Here is a 6,000-nt window from a genome sequence, read left to right as displayed (position 1 = left end):
GTCGGGATTATCTTACGATTCAGGGGAGACCCCGATGGGTGGTTTCCGAGAGAAACTGAGCAAGGGAGTGGATAATCTGCTGCCACAACACTGTGGAGCAACTGATGAATTGCCTTATTGCTGATGCCGGTTGCTGCTGGGGTTTTTAATAAGGTATAATGAAAAAATGCAGTAATCCACAAGGAAAGAATAACATTAAGATTCAGCGGACAAGAATTTTTTTTTTATAGATACTAAAAATTAGTAAAAAGAAAAATTGAATGGTTTGGACTCATTGTTAAAAGAAAAATTCAATTTTAAATAAATAAAAATTAAAACAAAGTTTACATAATCTGTCAGAAAGCAGATTATGTGGAACTGTGGAATTGCCTTTATAGGCACTGTGGAACTGCACCTCTTATTTCCACTTGATATTATCGTTAACATTTAATATAACGAGTCCTTTTTTCTTTAATTCTTTCTTTATACTTGTACAATGTATAATCCTTAAAGCCTTAATGTATAATCCTGTCGGTAACCATCCCCCGGTTTATGAAAATGGTACAAAAATTTTTGTATGGAAAGATTTCACGCTTCACATTTCTAGCAGCGTGGTTTTTTGATGTAGCGCGCATGGGCATATAGGAAGCTGCAAGCGAGAGAGAGAGAGAGAGAGAACTGTCGCTCCCGCAGTGCCGACCTTGGCCTGCTAGTGGAACGTAGTTTTCTTTTACTCCACGTGTCTATGGAACGTTCCTTGTTCGTTCCCTTTTCTAGTTTAGTCGGTGGAAGAAATATGAAAGCGGTTTAGTTGTTTTTTCAGTAGCGATCAGAAAATGGTAGAAAGCAAGGGCTCTTTTATCGCCAAATCTGTCCAAAGATACTTAATAAAAACTATTTATCTATTTGTTTCTGTCGACGTAGAAATTTCAATTAAACACCGTTGGACTATAGTGTTTTTAAGCAGACATTTTATTAAGTTATTATCTAATAATACTAAAAAATATTATCTGTATTGACATTTTATTACTTATTCGATTAAACCGAATATGTGCTTAAACCACGTTCTTGAATGAGATAAAGTGTAGAATTAGATTATTATCCTGCTTCCAGCTATTCTATTCGATTCATTTTTTCTGTACTTTTATTTTACTGAAAACTTTAACCGTGGCCTTGAAAAGGCCCAGAAAAAATTTTCTGGAGCAGCATCCCTACTAATTTTAGCTACGAGCCGCCAATGAGAATAATGTAGTATTAATTACTAAGAAAAGCAAATATAAAGTATCAGAAGTTATGGAATTTTGGTTCTTAGTTGTCGAATTAAAATTATCGCGAAACTTAAAATTTGTAACTTAAATTAAAATTTGTAGAGAATTACAGTTAAAACCAATAGTAAACTTACACAAACAAAGAAAGCTTTCAATCAACATGAAAGTTTGTTAGAATTAAATAGTAATTTATCTAACAATTATAAAGATATTCTTGAATTTTTTTTTGTGGAGTAAAAAAGTTATATCATTTAAAATATGTTTTATATATATTTCGTTTCCTTATAAACTATTTTTTTTTCTTTTTTTTTTAACTTTCTTATAACGGATAAATGTAATAAATGTCATTTAAAAAGATATATTAATATTTTATTCATAAATAAAAAACCTTGATAACGGATTAAATTAAATGAAAAATTGATTTGCCATGAATTATTAATAAAAGATAAAAAAAATGAAATATATATATATATATATATATATATATATATATATATATTTATATATATATATATATAAATATATATATATATATATATATATATATATATTTATATATATATATATATAAATAAAAGTTAAGATTTCTAAATCGTTGAAATTATTCATAACGCGTGTATATTACACATGTATTTACGTATATAAATATATGAATGAGTTCATACATGTATTTAAGAAATGAAAGAATATTATACATCCTACATTGAGTTGGCATTGGGAAGTTTATTATTTTCTATAGTACACTAATCTCGTCTGTCATTCTAGCCTTTTAATCTTTCATCATCATCCTGTATATTTCAAAATTACGCGTCGTTATTTTCTTTTGTGATATATAGCCTAATAGATATTTTAATTGTATTTCTTCTCGTTATTTCTATACTTTTACAGTTATTATTATTCTTACTTTTGTTATTGAATAAATCCTATGAAAAATGAGAAAAAGGAAATGTTTAGGCGTAAATTTATAGGGCGTTTTCTTGATAAAATTTATTTAATATTTAAAATGTTGTATATTGATTTCTTGACCTTTAATTTGTTACTACGGTAACCAAATAAATGTATTTGTTTGATGGAATACGTCAGTTACCCTTTTCATACATATGTATGTATGTACTTTTCAATCATAGTGTTCTGCAGTTAGGGCAGTTCCTGTCACGGTTGCCGCTCTCTACTTTGTTCTATCCTTTGCTTACCTCTTTGTTTCCGCATATTTTTCCTGTTTCATAATCCAGTTCATCATTTGAAATCTCTTCCTTTCCTTCCATTCACCGTGCCATCTATCGCATCCAAAAGAAGAAGAAAAAGAAGAAGCACACATGCACCGCACCCACCTCTCAAAAGTCTCAATTCGTTTTATGTCTACCTTTTTTATGATGTATGTACTTCATTATCTGTATAAATTTGATTAAAAAATCCACTTCCCTTAATTTTTTACAATCGTTCATGTAAACTTCTTGAAATCGTTCATATAAATTACATTCCATTCTCTTTTACTTCATTTTCTTCTTTCTGTTTTCGTCTTCGATTAAATTAGAACCAACTAATGTGCACCTCTTACTCATTACAAGGTATTTTTTTTTTTTACTACACAATCAAAAAGTAAACAATGCGTGCCGACGTAAAATGTATTCTGTCGTTTTTTAATATTTGTTTCACGTAGTTAATAGGTGTACGAGTAATTTAGTGTTTTCTTAAAGATCATTTATTAATATAGTGTCCAACGAAACTCCTTCACAGTTCTTAGAATTGTATTGTCGCGTGTTCGCTGCTTGACCAGGATCTTGAGATAATGAGAATAATAGTTATAATAATGAATATATGACGTGCAAAATCATCCGATTTAAATAAGGACAAGATATGTTTAAAGACAATTAAATTATAAAATCCAGAATAGAGTCGAATTTACTAAAAAATGTTATAATGACCGCTGCAACCTGATATTGCATTAACAACAAGATAATACTGGATGAGTCTAAAGTTCTTACAATTCAATTTTTTTGAAAATATTATTAATTTTACTGTTTACAGTAGAACTGCCGTAAACTTTATGAATCCATAGAATATAGTCATTTTCACTGCTGTTTACCAATAACCTGGATTACTTGATATTTTTTAATAAGATTTTCTCACAACTTTTCTTTTTCAATCTGTCTTATAACACAAATTGCTCATTTTAAAATTTATCAATACGCCTTTAACAACAATTTCGTACGACGTTAGAATTTCAAAAATGTTTATTCAATTCCTTCTTGTCTTCCTTTTTATCCTATCATCAATCTCTACCACAAAGTGTTATACTTTAAACAATTTTATCTCTTTTATGCTTTCATATTTATATATCAGGTTATTTTTTCTATGTAAAAAAATATCTTTTCTTCTACTGATATGTTTAAATGTCTTTATTTCATCTTGCCTTTTGTAATTTTATTACCCAAATATCAAACTTCTTCAATAAATTATATCCTGTCCTTTTAGGTATATTTCATAACAAAGCTACCTATTATAATAGATAGGTACCATGATTCAACTTCTGGAAAATTTCGACATATCTTCGTGTTTTACATCCCCCAGCCCTCAAAACCACTGTAAGATCAAAATTTTATATATTATAGTTCATATATTTTAATAATATATTATATAATATATTTTAACCTATATATATAAAAATGAATGTTTGTCTGTCTGTATGTCTCTTATGCCTTCCTAAACCGTTCATCCGATAGCGATGAAACTTTGGAGAATGGTTGGACGCATGCCAAAGAAGATTTCTGGATTAATTTGGACCCGCTAGGTGGCGGTGGCGTCGAGATATTTCGAAAAATTGTATTTATGATCCTATTTGGCTCATATTCAGGATACATGTTACTTTAAACATACGGAAACATATGGAACTTTACATATGGAAACATATGGAACATATACTTTAAACATATGGAAAGAATTATCTCTGCAAAAAATGAACCCGCTAGATGGCGCTGGGGGTTGAGATATTTAGAAAAATTATATTTATGAATATTAGTTACGTGAAAAGAAATATTTTTGCAAAACTACATCCGCTAGGTGGGGCCGATGTAGAGATATTTACGAAACAAACAAACAGATTTTTTATTCTAATGGACCGATTTACGCGCGGGAAAAAGGGAAAAAGGGGAAAATGGAAAACGGGGAAAAGGGGAAAACAGGAAAGAGTAAAAGTAAACTTGGAGAGGGGTGATGGAGAAGGGTGAAAGAGAAAAGTTGGAAAGGGAAAAGGGGAAGGAGAATAAGTAAAAGGTAAAATTCGTGAAGTTCAGTTTTTTAATTTTTTTATCAAATTTCCAATTGTGTTCATTTAAACTCTCTCTCTCTCTCTCTCTCTCTCTCTCTCTCTCTCTATATATATATATATATATATATATATATATAATAGCAAAGCATTGCCTGGTCTGCTAGTATACTATATATTTCACTTTCTTGTGGACATGATAACTGCTGTAATTTTGCTCCAATCAATTTCAAATTATTCCTTAAAAATAACTTATCCCAAAATTCTCTACAATTTATGTTTAAAAAATGTATGATTTATTGCCAATTTAACAATTATTGTACGTCAAACGTAAAAAAATGTGTTTTTTAACCCTATTTTTGGCGTTTTACATGGGATATCTTAGAAACTAAGAGAGATGCAGTTCTGGGACCTATTTTTTCGATTTCCCAACTCTAAAACCATAAGAAACAATTGAATTTTCTCCTTAATTGACCTTCCCAGAATTTCAGAAAGCCTTAATTTACCCGGAGGAACTGAAACTCGGGCGAAACCTTTCATCCTGTATAACTCGCTAACGAAGCATTTTCGGACCTATGTTTATATGAACTTTTTTCTTATTTTTAGCCTCTAGAATGAGTTGTCAAAGTATTGCCTTATCCTTTTGAATCACCCTTATATATGTACACAGTATAAACGGAATCCAACGAAGTTTACTGCTGCTAATATAACAGATTCTAAAATTGTACCGATTGAACTACTAGGTCTTATGTATGTTGAAAAACTATTTTTCGCTTAAGTACAACCAATAATTTCAATATATAGAGTGAAAACAAAAGAGCTACTGTTGAAACCATCATTCAGTTTTGAAAGGTTATTGAAAATTATTAAAAAAAATCAGACATGATTGGACGTGGAGATAAGTACAACGATTATTGAGTATTTTCTAATGAATGTAAATATTTACATTTAAATAAGTCCGACTTGAAATTAGCCGACCTCCGTGGCGCGAGTGGTAGCGTCCCGACCTTTCATCCGGAGGTCCCGGGTTTGAATGCCGGTCAGGTATGGCATTATTTTAACGCATAATACAAATCATTCATCTCATCCTCTGAAGCAATACCTAACGGTAGACCTGGAAGTTAAAAAAAATCATTAAATATTTGTGATATATGCATTTATATTTGCAAAACATTTACATTCAAATGTATTTAAATTATACAATTATTCGATTTTATTAAAAGAAAATTATTTAGTAATTGTAAACTTATTTATTTTTAAATTATATTTATTTAAATATATTTACATTTGTAAATATATACGTACAGAGTGTTCCACTCAGTAGTTTATACTAAATGCATATTTTTGTTAAATATGCATATATTGGTATGACATGGGTAAAAAAATAATATAGAAGATAGAAGGTACGACTTGAGTTGGACTGGAGAGGACTGTTTATTGCGTGCACATTTGAGTATTGCCGGTCTGTATTGAGCATCGGTTTTTGAA

Source organism: Lycorma delicatula, chromosome 10 (assembly GCF_047948215.1).
Source record: "Lycorma delicatula isolate Av1 chromosome 10, ASM4794821v1, whole genome shotgun sequence".
In the NCBI taxonomy this organism is placed as follows: Eukaryota; Metazoa; Arthropoda; class Insecta; order Hemiptera; family Fulgoridae; genus Lycorma; species Lycorma delicatula.
Note: the sequence above shows the minus strand (reverse complement) of the source record.